A 15,098-nucleotide genomic window follows, 5' to 3' on the forward strand; every position below is an offset into this window, starting at 1 on the left:
TGATTATGACAGCCAGTCGCATGGGAGTGATAGAGGGACGTTGAGTTATGGACTTGGGGAGGATGCCCAGAACTGAAGAGTCTCGCAAATGCAGAAGCACTTTCACCAAAACACAAGTCCCCAGATGGGGACTAATGCTGCAGTTGGCGGCTGCACCACCCAAATGACTGCATATTAGCTGCTCAAAACCCGGCACACAGGATGGTGAAGGTTTTCCTTTTTTTCCCCCCCTAAATTTCATAGTTGTGCCATTTTACTAAAAAATCTGAAAGAAAAAAAAATCACTTACTGAATACAAGAGCAACACACAGCCAGAGTATTTTGAAAGTGTTTTGTGTTGCACTGGCATGCGATGCATCACTTAACTAGATGACTTCAGCCAGGCGGATTCATTTCCATTCACTGTATTACTAAAGAATCTACTCTTTGCGTTCTGCTTTGTTCATTCTGCTCCTCTCCGCAGACCAACGATCATTCATCCCCATTGATCGTCAGCCATGATAATATAATCAGGCGTAAAGCACTGACAAGGCTGGCCGGTCCGATAGATCAGAGCTGCTGACAGCAGAGCTATGCACAGGTCATAAACCCTCACCTTCCTTGTTTGACCCCACATCAATTTGGCTCTTTCCAATATGAATGCAAATAACAATGCGTTTTTGGTGACATGTTTATGGTTATCTCTGTATCCCCCCTCTCGCTCCACCCGCTGCACCTAAATGTGCTGATGTTACTGAGCTAATGGGATTGAAAGAAGGTAACCTATTGCTCTGGAGTGGCCGGCACTCCACTCCCAAATACCTACTCTGAGCACCACCATTGCCCATGCCCATTTTTTGCGTTTGTTTGGGGTTTTTTTTGCACAAACACTTACATATACAGTATATGCATACCTACATGTCCTCCGCCTCACTCACTTGTGTATGCATTGAGCTGATAAGTACTGCGGCTCATTTTCCCCATGGCAAAGCACAGTAAAAAACTGGGGAGTAATAATTGCTTTGGGGGGGGTGGGTGGTGCGGCAATACGAGGATGGCTAAATATGCTTGATTGCCTCCTAAGCTTCAGTGCTGTGTAATGAAATATGGCTGCTGCAGACGGGGGCTCCCGTGCGATAGCTTTCTTGTCACTTTCTCACTTGCCTTTTTCTTTTTTTTTCTTTCCCCTGCAGCCTTTCACTCTTCGGCGCCGGCATTTTCATCTTAGCTTGCCCATTGCCGTCGTCATAGAACAGAGTGCGTCCGAGCATTTGTTGCCATTGAACGCTATCTTAGCTATAATGTAATAATTACGGAGGCCAAATCCGGCCTAATTGAGTATTCCTCCCCGGCATCAAAACGCCAGGCGCCTTAATATTCCTCTGTTCTACAATTTAATTTGTGGATTCATTAGCATGACCGGCGTGTATAGAGAGAAAGCTGATAACAAGGAACCCGGCAAAACACACCGGTGATGAGGTCAGTTTGTAGAGGCCAGCCATATCCTCACCTGGGTAATTACGTTAATTTACATGTAAGAACCGTAAAACCGAAAACCTTTTTTTTATAATGCAACTAAATGTCAGGTTAGCTTGTTTCCTTTAGCTTCTGCAAATAAAGAAGAGGTTTTCACACGGAAAATTGCCTCTGAGTCAGCGTGATAAGTGTCGGGAAGAGACACTACTTTGTTCGTGACATTCACAATTATCTTTGCTAATCATCCCATTTGACCGCTATAAAGTTCTACAATAATGTTTCAAAAGATAATGAGTCAAATTAAAACTCATCCAAAAAAAAAAAAAAAAGAAATGTCCCAGAACCAGCTCATTTTTATTGTAACCACCCAAAGCACATTTCTCCATGTTAGTTAAATAAGTAGCAAATCATTTACAAGAATATTAGTCCACAGGCTTGTATGGGCACAGCAGCATCTGCTAATGCATTTAGCAGGAAAATAGCCTGAGAAAATCTTCCCCGCACATTAAATAGACTTAAAAAGACTTTTTTTTTTCTTTTTTCTTTTTTTTTTTGCTTTCAGAATAACTAACAAGCCTAATTTGTTGTGCTACTTAAAGGAAAATGTAATTACACTTGTTTTCATAATTCACAAAGTCAATCGATAACTGCGGTTAAGTCATTCTCTACCGCACGCGCAATTTTCTCTTCCTTCAACTGAAATTTGGTTCAAAAGCACTTTTCTGTTTCTTAACTATACATTTTGTACATAATGGCGCCGAATACATGAACTAATTAAATGAGCAACATAACAATGTTGAAAAGCTCTGTATACAAAAATTCATGGTTGATTCATTTTTAGTAAGAGCTAATTGCGTTGTGTAGAGAAATGCTTTTCTTATACTTTTTCTATTTCTGTTTTTCTCGTGCATGTAGTTCTCTTTCCTGAGACGTCAACCACAGGATGAGGCCTGCGGCAGGTAAGAAACTGAGCAGAATATCTTGATGCTTTTTAGACAAGAGGATGTTAACTGTTCTTTTAAATATATATTTGTTTAAATTTCAAACAGTACGTTAAGTCGGGGTTACTTTGTTCTACTTTGAAATTTGTGTATGTGAGCTGATAATGTTTCCAAATAACCATCTTTGTTTAAAAAAAAAAGAGTAAATTGCATGTTTTGAGTACAGAGACAGGCCCAAGAATATGTCAAGTGACATCAAATGAAGCGCTAAGCTGAATCTCGACTCAGCTCCATCTCCTGACCTGGATCGGGGCGGAGGAAACAGACTATATCTGGCAACCTAAACCTTTTTAAAGTGACTGAGAGTGTGAGGGAGACTGACTGGCACTGATGGGACCAGACCGGGACTGCGCGATGCCGTGCTGCACTGCACCCGGGCCTCAGAGCCTGATTGATAGAGTGTGATGAGACTGTCACTGAGCAAGGAGAGAAGCCGAGAGATAGGCTAGATGGGGGGAGGGAAGTGGGCTGACCAGGGGAGAGAGATAGAGAGAAATAAATCTGAGAACATGTGAAGGATGAAGTGGGGGAATGAAGTGGCTGGATGGAAGGTGGACATATGAAGGATGGGGAGGCGGAGCGCTGGGGGCGTGGGGTGGAGGGGGTTGATGTTGGAGAGGTGAGTCAGATACTGAGAAGCTTACAGCTTTGCTTCTGAGCGAGATATATTTGGCATAAACAGATTTAGTTGATATGAATATCTGCAAAAACAGGATAAAATTTTAAAAAAAGGCAAGAAGTTATTTTTATGCAAGCAAAAATATCACATGACAAATTGTGGCTGATTTATTAGGGCTGGATTTACTCCATTTACTAAACAAAAACTTTTTTTTACATAATGGAAAAAATTCTTTTGTAACTTGCAACACAATATGTTAGCACTTGCCGTTATTTTTATTTCTTAAAGGAAAGCAAAGGTAAACAAAAGATTGGTCTGCACATACAGTATATTCTGATGGGCTTGGGGAATATTCTCAGACGTTCCAAGCAGCTAGCATTAGGCCAAGAGCTGGAGGTTGTGTGCTCCACAATGCCCCCCTACTGGGCAAATCCAGCAAGTCATTATAGTAAAGTTAAACTAAACTAAAAACTAAATGTGAAAAGTTGATGAACATGTTAATTTAAGCTTTCAAAACGTTATGTGTTCATAATCTAGTACCTTTACTGATTTTCCTAAACTTTGCCTCTGACACGTGCACTCCAAACAATAATAAAAGATAGTAATTAAAATATTAATTTAAAAGAATAACACTAAAGTCAGTAAAAACTAAACTGAAATATGAAAATCCTCTGAAAATTACCTGAACCTAAATTGAATGTAAAACAAAAAGTCAAAATTAAATTGAAGTAAAAGCTGATTTGAAAATTCAGAATGATAATAACTCTGCAGTGGGAGTTAATTGCACCACTAAGTTGAAAGACCAGCCTGGAAATAAATGAATGAATTACTGAGGATGGGTGCTAATAAATGCTCTTCAATAATCAGTGTGACCAACTTGAAACACGCCACAAAGTTGGGGATGAAATGGCAAATATGTAGCTAATATATCTACTACTTCGGGATAACTTGTTAGCTAAGAAAGTCGTCAGAGGAAGACTGAAGTCTTACATACTTTCGCTTGCTTCTACAATATTACATCAACCATCCAGTGACAGGTTTCCACATCACTGCGTTTGCAACTTTCAAACCTGAGTGCTGGTGGCAGCACGGTGAGCAGCACTGTTGCCTTACAGCGAGAAGATTCCGCCATCAGGCCATGTTCTTTTTGCATGTTCTTCCCATGTTTGCGTGGGTTCTCTCCCACAGTCCAAAGACATGCAGTTAATGGGGTTAGATTAACTGGAAACTCTAAATTGCCCATAGGTGTGAATGTGAGTGCGAATATTTGTCTGTGTTTACGTGTTAGTCCTGCGACAGACTGCCGACCTGTCCAGGGTGTACGATTCCTCTCGCCCTGGGATAGCTGGGATAGGCTCCACCCCAACCACGACCCTGAAAAGGATAAGCAGAAGCGAATGGATGGATGGATGAAGTCCAAGCAGCAACAGTTTTTAAGTTGTAAATAAAAATAGATACCAAAAACCTAATCTATCGCCCAAACTTAACTTTGAACCTACGCTACATGCTGTGCAAAATCCTTTCACCACCGATCTACTTCCCACTCTAACCATACCAAGGAAAAGCCCAGATTTTACACATTTTTAGCACATTGTAGTATATCAGTATATCAGGTTTGATCATGAGAGTTCTCGTCTGTGCAACTTTAATTTCCAAAACTATATTTCTTGCACTGTATGTTGGCCATGTGAATATCCTAAATAGTTTATTGCCTTGTTTATCGGTTCATCAGCACCTGCTTTGGTCACAATATTAGATCTTGAAGACACATGGCATCTTGGCAATGAATGGACTACAGGCTGAGTTAAAGCCCTGTTCTGGGAATTCCACAGTTAGTGATTTTAGACTCAATAAAAGCACCATGTTTTAGTTTTATCCTTGCCTGAGGAAAGAAGGCTGACTCACCAGAACGCCAAAGTTATTATTAGTGCCTCACATGTGTGGAGAAAAGCTATGTGTATGTGCATGTCAGTGTGTGGAAGACAGAGAGAGAGAGACAGAGAGAGGCAGGCTGAGCCCTAGCAGTAGTGGTAAGTGCATGCAGGAGCAACATGAGGAGCTCTTATCTGCCGCCTGCCAAGCCCTGACCAGGGCCCTGACTCCTGCGCTCCCTCCCTCTCTCTGTCCGTCTCCAGCAGGGCTTCCCACTAGTCTTCTATTGGCAAGGCGGCCAGGTGAAATGAGCAATTCCCATTCAGGGACAGGAATGCTGCACAGACTCACCCTGTGAAATGGCTGCTCACTTTGGCAGATCAATGCACTCTCTTTCCCTTGTGCACTGCCACTGAGTGATAGCCAGGAAGAAAAAAGGAGGGGAAAAAATGAGTATGGGTAGAGAGACGGCAGAGGTGGTTTTGCATATGAGGTTGCACATGCACGAAAGTGTGTAGGGGGGGGGAGGCAGGGTGTTAGCAGGGCATTTAATGATATTTGCCATGGCTGCTCTGAGCGAGTGCTATTGGAGGAAAATGGGAAATGCTTTGCATATACTCAAAAAGACATGCAATATTGCTGTTCCTCTTTAAAAGAAAAAGTGCCGGTCCCCGTCCCGCCGGATATGAGAATTTTCAGCTGCTCAACTGGAAATTTTTCCAATATGAATGATATTAGCACCAATCATATTAAAATGCTTAGTTGTGCCGAAATGAATTCCATACCTCTTCAGTGAGAGGCTCATATGTCAGACGTTTATAGCATAGCAAGTTTTAAACATAGGTTCAAAACTGCGAGATAAAATGTGCCTAATGTAGATTTATTCTCCAGCTCGTGATCGCACTCAATAGCCAGTGATTTTTTTTCTCCAGCACCCTGCATCTGCACTGTCTAGTACGCCTTCTTGCTCCTCACGGGTAATCTGTCCTTCCACATGTAATAAATCAGGATTTGAGGAGGGCTGGTGTAAGCCCAGCCAAAAATGAAATAACAACAAACTCTAACTGTTTATATAATGAAGAAAAAGTCATTCATAGTCATTTTATATTGCAAAATATCTGTAATAATGCACCATTAATCTCTTTATTACATGGATAACCCACAGCAAAAAATGGCTTTTTTAAATATATATGTAATGGAAGTAAAAGCAATAAAAAGTTTACACAAATTCTGTCCACACTGTGCAAACACAACGTTTACAATCATCATGTTTGCTACAGATGATTCTGTCATCGCCTTTGTGTAAGGCTAATATTTAAATAATCAGTCAGCGGCTGCGAAGAGGCCAGCGTTCGGCCGGATCTATTGTCCAAATGTCCAAACGAATCATAAAAAGCATCGTTAATACTCTGATTGTTTTGCTCTTTATTAAATAAACATGTCAAGAGCTTCATAAATCTTTTGCTCGCTGCACATCTGGACAAACACATTGGATTTCTGTGGTTTGAGCAACATGGCTGAATTACGTGTTTGACTCGTTCAAGAGTTGTGTATTTAATAAATGGGCAGTAGTTGTATAGTAGTTGTAATATTTTGCTCAGGCTTCATCAGAGTTCATAAACTCTGTGTCAAAATAAAACTGTGTCAAAGCACAAACATGTCCCTTCTTCACAGGAAAATCTTGAACGTCCGCGTGGAAGTCAAGGGCAGATGAATGTATCGTTGTTACAGTATGAACACATGGAAAACTGAGCAGTCTGTGTTTGCCACGCTGTTTCAAAGAGTTACGTTTTTGGAGTAGTGGCTATTGAGCAATACTGTTTTGAGGCAAATTACTACCATTTTCAATTCAGATGGCTGAATCATGATTCAAATGTAGAGCCTAATAAACCTTCTGCCCTTCATGCCAAAGATCAGTAGATTAAAGAATCCCTACTCAAGAGCTGATGTCTTGCAGGTTTTAGATGTGTCCTTCATCCAACACAGCTAATTTAAATGGCTAAATTACCTCCTCAACATGTCTTGTAGTTCTCCAGAGGCCTGCTAATAAACTTATCATTTGATTCAGGTGTGTTGACCCAGGCTGAGATCTAAAACCTGCAGGACACCGGTCCTCGAGGCCTGGAGTTGGCCACCCCTGCTCTATTAGAGGAAGAACTTGGAATTTGTCTTTGATGGACTAAATGTTACCAAGCAGTCTGCTTCAGTCTGTTTACCATGGGGGCAGTCTTGCACGTTTATTCCTCTTTTCCCATTATGCTGAGGATACTGTATTTTGCTACCATACTGAGTATAATTTCCCAGTTTGGTCTAATTTTGTCTTGGTGTCATTGTTATAGTCTATAGCAGCGGTCCCCAACCGGTTTAATGTCAGATAATATTTACACGGACCGGCCTTTAAGGTGTAGCGGATAAATACAACAAAATAAAAAGATACGACCAAGACAAAAACGGTGGTATTTTGTAAATATAATAATAAACGCAAATTCACTGTGTGATTGTGTAACTTTATTAGCAGCGTCCTCCTGAAATGTGCCAACAACATCGAGAGTAACATCCTCCTCTCTGCCCCTTAATGCTCTCTGGTCGCTATGGTAACGCATAAATATTTCTTTCAAAATAAGACACACAACTACAACATGGGAAAAGACCCAGGAAAACCGAGTTAACGATAAAAACCCTGAAAACTTCATCTCTCGCGTCCCGGTACCGAACGACTCACGGCCCAGTACCGGTCCGTGGTCCGAGGGTTGGGGACCACTGGTCTATAGAGAACAGCAAACAACTATAAACCTCAGCCTAAGTACAGATTAGGCTATTATAAATGAAATCACCTTATTCCCTATTGTACTTCATGAAGGAGTGGTAGTCTCTAAGCAATCAGACCACACCAGATTCATTAAAGTGTGCTTGCCAAATCTGTGCTGACTTACAATGACATACTGAACAAATTGAGAAAAAAAAAAAAAAAAAGCAATACCTTAATGAAAAAGCAATTCATTAAGGGTCTAGTTTGAACCAGGAAATACACGAGCACTTGAACTAAATTTCCTTCTGCGTATCACATAAGAATAAAGCTTTTACAGCGGTGTCATAATTGAGCTTTAATCGTTTGTTAGAAAACATACGCCGATGTGTAGAGATGAAGTACAGTTTTACAATTTAATTTCACACACTTATATGTCCCAATAAATTCCTACGGAGGCTTGCCGATTCATAGGTGCGCCACCAATCCTGCCGCCTCCGCTGCTTGTCAGGAAATGTAGACGAGAAATTTAGCTAACCTCATATTGAAGGATATATATCTCAGTGTGACACACAAATTGATTTAACCCTCATTGCTACTTTTCCTTTATTACAAAACTCTACGGCGACAATTCAAATTCTTATAAACTTTTTATTTAGCTCTCCTCCTTGTTCTATAAGGTAATTTATCATCCCATCTCCATAGCCCCGGTGCTTTTTCCTCCCCTCTCGCTGTCTCGAGTCTCTCAACATCAATGAAGCCTCAGTTGAAAATATAGTCAGGCCTATGCAGACATGACAGCAATAAAGTGCACTTGATTACATGGTTGAACGTAAGGACAAGGAGACAGAAGAGCAGAGGAAAAGAACACAGCCTCTCAGCTCTGATCGCGCCAAACATCTCGAATTTAGAAAGTCCTTTTTTTGTGCGGTTTCGGCAGAGGCAGGTGTGGGAAGGTTGAATCTTGGTCATCAGCTGTCAAGGCCATAATGAACAGCATTTACTAGTAATACCGTGCGCTGCCACATTTCAGGGTGTGAAATGTCAAAGTGTCCATTCTCCCCAAGCTAGTCAGAAGCTCCACTGTCAGGGCTTCAGCTGTAAACAATTGGGAAAGAGAGGCGAGACAGCAACAGAGAACGTTCTCCGTTTCACCCATTACAGTCTAAGTGTGAAAGAGTGGTAGAATGTCAAGCCTAGAAAAATAGAGATGCTCGCAAAGGGTAGAAAAAGCGGGTTTCAAATGGATTCCATTTGGCAGACACATAATGATAGCTATTAAACAAAACTGAGGGAAGTAAAGCAGGAGAGGGTGAGAGAGACACACAAAGACACAGAGAGACAGGCAGGGCGTAGCAGACAGACAGGCAGAGAGACACCTGCTGTTGCATCACCTGCTGTAATAATAGTGTTGACATTCAAATAGAGAGCTTTGACAATAGGAGCTAGCTGAGGCAGCACCCGGTATTCAAATAAAAGAACACATCAGGAAATATTAGCAAGCATCAGGACTTTTTCTTAGCGTGCAGTGAAAACCACTTGACCCTTTGGCATCCCGCAAGTGCTTATACAGTATAACTTAATGTGTGTGTCTGTGTGTGTGTAAAAGCAAGCGCGGACGACACCTTAAATGAGCCGATTCTCCACTTAACTCTTATTCATTCCATATAAACTGTGCATTCTGAGGCTGTGAATAGAACTATAGGAGCACTGTGTATTTGTTTATATCGTTATGCTGGAATAACACAGCCTAGAAGGATGCAAGGTTTTTTTTTATTTAGTTTATTATATATTATATATATTGTGTAAGTGCTGCTATTGTACATATTGTCAGTACCTTCTTTAAAATTGCTTCCATTCATTCACTGAGATTTGTGGTAAGGGTTTGCATATTCCAAAAAAGGCATACTATATATACTATATTACAGAGGCAAAGATATACTGTATCCTTGCTCATAGCATGGGCTCTTATTTCGCAAACTGTATTTGGCAGCCCCTTGAATGCCCTCAAACCTCACTGATTTACACAAGTCAACAGCTCTTTACGGCCTCCTAAGTCCACATTTGCCTGTGCCAAAAACAGTAACACCAGGAGCTGCTCACACCGGCACTGGAAGAAAGTATATAGAGCAAGTCACCGGATGGTTGCAAACCCATCATTAAAAAGAGATAGATAAACCGCTTTCATAATAATAAGCACTATATATTATATTACCGCTTAGTTACCATGTAATTCCCATGCAATATACTATTTATATGTATGTAAGTAACGGTTATTGTGTGGTTATTACCTCTTTGTTCCCACAGTGTTACACCACTGTTACAATGTTATCAGAAGCTGTTATTTTAAAAACAACAATGATGATAATAGTAACAATGTTAGAACTTTGTATTACAAACTTGTTACCATGTAATTAAAATGCAATATTATTCTTAATCGTATATTAAATAATAATATTTATGCAGGATATTTACAGTTAAATGTAGGTAAATGCACAATGCTACCCCACTATTACAATGTGATTATGTGAAGCTGTAAGAAAAAAGGGTGCCAGCATGATAATAGCGATTACTGTTTTAGTAATGTACATGCTCTCTGTCACTGTGGATTCTAAAAGTGAAAAGAAAAACCCTAGAAACTGTCTGCTGTCTGGATCTATTACACGAATGCTATTGCTATGGGTGGAAACCATGTTTTCAGCAACATTTTGGGGAACAGTGTCTTTCTCCTATTACACAACTCAATGCAGAGTTCGATTTGCACTTTATGTAAATGTGTTCGAGTCTCTGGAAGGCAATTATTTCTCAGTCCTTCAATGAAATTAATCACAGCTTTGTTGGAATGTATAGGTTTTGTTTTTCTTGACTGGCATTCCAATTCCACTCACACTTCCAGTCTTTAATTATCACTGTCATGGTATCTTGAATACCCAGGTTAAACATAATTCAAAAAACGGAACGGACCATTAGTCGGCAAATTCTTTTTTGACTCTCTCTTTCATGCACCCCACATGCCCCCGATGGGACTATCAATCAAAATCCGATTCAGCTGATAATCGCATTCACCGATGCACGTATTTTATTCTCTTTTAAGTGCCCGGCCGTCTTTTGTGTCAATGTAGACGTGCCGTGATTGCAGTAGAAACTTTTCATGTTTGAATTCAGTGGGGTTTGAAAGACTGCAGATATCAGCAGATTCTTGCTGATGCACAGGTCAATACCTATTATAGTAAAAGCAATAGTCATTGTAGTGCTCCTGCATTACCAGCTCCAGATGCTGTTGCCTTCAAAAGCTGTGACACTTTCTATAGTGATTTGATGCTAAATCTGATGGTTTAAGAGCGCTCTGATTGTTTCTCTACTCCTTTCTGTACTACGTGAGCAGAAAAATAAAAGGTATGCACTCTGAAAAAGTGTCTCCACTATACGTAGAGCAAATTGTGTTACGGTCGGCTTTTCTCAAAGTGTAAATTGGACATTTGCCATCAGCGCTCTTTGAAACTGCCAAAGCCTTCCTGATATCTATTTGCCTTTATCGTATTTAAGTAATTGTTCTTGGCTTCTGTGTTAATGCAGTACTACATCCATTAGCATGATGCTTAATAGCTAAATTTGGGACCATCGAAGACCAGTCAATTACTTTACTTTCCTATCAACCTCCATTTCAAAAAGCACTTGAGGAAATGATTTTCCATTACAACTCACTCCTTAATTGTTGAAGAGTATAAAAGCTACACTAATGCAAAAGAGGGAAAAAAGTTGTTTTAATAAATAAATTAAATCATTTCAATCCTTTCATCAACTTCCAGTCATTGTTTTGGTACCGATGCATTAAAAGTGGCACATTTTGGTTTTGTTAGCAATTTTCAAGCATAATTCCAAAATTTTACAAAACTGTATTAGTTTTTTTGGCTGGCTTCTGTTTCTTATCATTTCTTGGATTTTCTTTTTTTCAGCCATACTTCATGTTTACAAATTAAAACTACACCTTGTTATTGTGGTGCCGATTTAGCTCAGTGCATTGAGCAGGCGCCCACTTACCATACAGCTAACAGCGGCCGGCCCGTGGCCCTTCGCCGCATGTCTTCCTCTCTTTCGTGTGCTCTATACTTTGTGTCTATTGAATAAAATTATTAATTACTTATTTACTGAGCCATACTTTAAATATAAGATTCCTTCTATAAAATGGGTCATAAAAAGGAAGACATTTACTTTTTACAGCACTTGGTACAGTAAATATTACAGTGAATTTGCTTATGTAGTAGATAAAAAATGCAATGGCGGTTTACACTGGACTAACATATCAGTGCAGAGGAGTTCCTGACATGGTGTTCATATAGGCTATTTCAAGAGCAGACGATGCACTGACTGATAGCCATTGCTAGCATATGCTAGAAATTAAACATGCAGTTAAATGTTTTTTCCTAACATTCTCAAAAGTAATTGTAGTTGCCTCTGTCTTAAATATTTAAATATTTCCTGTAAAAAAAAAAAAAACATTGTCTTTTTCTGTAATTTAGCTGAAAAGTTCAAAGCCAGAGTTAATATGGTTATTGTTATATTTGGTACATTAGCAGGAACCAATTATTGCAAGCGTGCTTATCACTTGTTAATTCCTGGTCGTACATGGACGTAAACTATTATAACAAGCGGGGCTGGGAAATTTTTAATATTTGACTGCATTCAGAAAAGGGAAAAGAAAGAAAAGAAGCGTTCTGATTTATACAAGAGAGCAGAGGAGCGCAGACAAGCATGAGCGACTTTAAAGTTTTTTAAAGGAAATGAGATTTGGAATATGACAGCGCTCCTAATATCCTCATGCACAGCTTCTCAGCATGTATGCTAATGTCCTGCCCTGACCACTAATACACAGGAGGAAAAGTGGGGCTAAATAAAAATGAAGGAGAAACCTGTGAAATATAATTCTAAATGCCTAAAACGACTACAGTATCAGCCGTCTTGGATCTGTACTTCTTCATTCGGATGTTCTCATTTGTATCCACACCTGTGTCATTCACAGCCTTACGTCTTAACCTAATTTCATGGTCTGTGGGTTTGGATGGATGGCTCTGCTGCAACCTTTACACCGAGGGGAGGAGAGAGAGTGCCGTGAGTGCGTATGGTGCGCGCGCGCGCGCGTGTGAGCATCTGTGTGAGTGTGCACTTACACAATAGCACAATTGGGGAAGAGCAAAGAAGAAAGAGAGAGAGAGAGACCGGATGCACCGCTACAATAGCACAGAGAATTGTAGTCAGTGGCAGATATTAACCTTTTAACCTTGTACTTTCTGTTAACAAAAATACATTAAGCTGGATAGCTGACAGCGAATTGGGGTTTTACAGACTTTGACTGAGCATGACTGAATGATGAGGTGGACCTATTTTGTGGTAATGCACTTCAATTACAGAAGCAAGTCTGCTAAAAACACATAAGCTCAAGCAAGATATATTAGGGAATTTGGTAACGGCAAATTATTCCCGTTGTTGATCTGAATGACATATGAACTACGCCTGACTGGAAAAGCTGGAGCAGGGAAAACAATGCAACATTACATACAGAGCAGCGGATGAACTTTAACGATCCCAAACAGAATTAGTCACCGATTGTCGTTGATTAGATAACAGGTATTTTCAAGTAGATGCGATTATTTTTGGGGTCAGCGTAACAGCTCGGTGTGTTCTTAAGCAAAATGTCAACATTGCCCTTTTAGTTTGTCCGAGTATCTTTTGGTGTGACGGCTTATTTAGCCAAACCATGCATGACACCAATTATACTGGAGGGAAATCGATTCCAACAAAGCTCTCTGCTTGGACAAACAATAAAATGATCAAAGTGACTGGATGGGTTTTTTTTCTTCCAACAAGCAGCAAAATTACTTTGTACTTTAAAGCTTAGTTTTTAACCCGGTCAAAATGGGTAATTCTTAAAGCTGTTAAAGAGTGTTCTCCAGCGTGATATGAAGACATGGATATACACACAGAGAGGAAAAAGAAAGCTAAATAAGCAGCAAGAGCAACAAAGAGGAAAAAACAAGATGAAAGACGAACGCTGCTTCGCTATAACAACAGAAGGACATCTCATTGTTTTGTTGCAAATTGTCCCAATCGAGTCCACAGAGTTTTACCGTAGGCACAATTGTTTTTTCACACAGTAAGTGACATAGCTGGTCACAGTCTATTTAAAGAAACTGATACTTAGTGCAGTCTTCTTGCTGTAGCTTTCACATATCATAATGCATAATAAATCACATTTTGATGCTCCGTCGAGAAAAGTTATGACAGAACGTGCAAATTTACTAATAACTAATAATAATAGATTTGTCATTTCTTTTTGGTAATTTGTATCAACTTATCCAAAAGTTCAAATAATAAAGATTGCTAACACAATTTAAAGCAAATCCTTCCCGTGCTAGGTGTAGCGGCACTGTTCTTCAGCGGATTATTCACGGGCACATTCTGTGCTCAATTAAAAACGCGCCATTTTCTAATTATTAGCGGTTTACCTTTGTCTCACACATGGTTCTAAGAGACCACCACTGCTGCATTTAATCAACCCCTTACCTTGCTTTTGAGACATTTCATTTTCCGCGCTGTCATTATCCATGTGCATTTTGTCAAGTTCAGAAGAGAAAAGAAACAGTGAGTCGCCCAGTTTGCATGAAGCTTATTTTAATTACTGTAGTATCTTACTCCACTGCTACAGTCCTCACTGAAAGTACAGTACTGTGAAACATATTAAAACCATAATGAATATGCTAATTAGCCTTTTTTATATTCAGAACCCAGCTGTGGTTTTATATTCTAATGATAAAAGCATCTTTTTATGTAAGCTATAATAAGTGCATGTAATTGCTGATATTATTGTAATGGATGTCTATGTTACGATGCAGGAGTTCATCGTGACTGAGCCACGAGTCTACAGCACGGCCTTAATCCATTTAACTTGTGATTGAACACATAAAACCAGTGATTTGAACAAACCGCTGGTCAGTGTTTTTATCAGGAAGGAACATTTTCATTGTCAAAATGTATACAAATGGCCAAGGCTACATAATCACACATGGATTAATGCACGAAGCCCAAAAACTTGCCTACACCAAGGATGCACAGAGTTAGCATGGTAACATGTTTAAATTACCACTGTATAGTCAAGCGTAAAAGATTTTAGAAAGTATGAAAGTATCAAACTTTAGCATATAATTTAAAATACAAAAGGCACTCCACTGCAAACAATAAATAAATAAAATAAATAAAAAACTTTTGTTAGGCGTTACAGTGCGCTACACTATTTTTTGACTGTGCTTTAACGAGGGAAGGCTGGTCGCTGTATTTGTCGCCAGGAAATGTGATGATTACTTTTTAAGGACATGCTTTTGCATCAGTGTCACTGCAGCAGCAAGAGTGA

The 15,098-nt window shown here is 39.7% G+C and overlaps 1 protein-coding gene across 39 annotated transcripts in view; it reads left to right on the forward strand.

Annotated features, from left to right (window-relative positions):
* LOC120721802 (receptor-type tyrosine-protein phosphatase delta-like) overlaps window positions 1-15,098 on the forward strand; it is a 404,829-nt gene that overhangs the window by 168,706 nt on the left and 221,025 nt on the right. For all 39 annotated transcript variants that reach the window (XM_040012365.1, XM_040012377.1, XM_040012374.1 and 36 more), the window contains one exon: window positions 2,371-2,414. The gene's annotated coding sequence lies outside the window, so the exon portion shown is untranslated. The remainder of the gene's footprint in view (window positions 1-2,370; window positions 2,415-15,098) is intronic.

This window comes from Simochromis diagramma, unplaced genomic scaffold (genome assembly GCF_900408965.1).
Source record: "Simochromis diagramma unplaced genomic scaffold, fSimDia1.1 OVJJ01000604.1, whole genome shotgun sequence".
Taxonomy (NCBI): Eukaryota; Metazoa; Chordata; class Actinopteri; order Cichliformes; family Cichlidae; genus Simochromis; species Simochromis diagramma.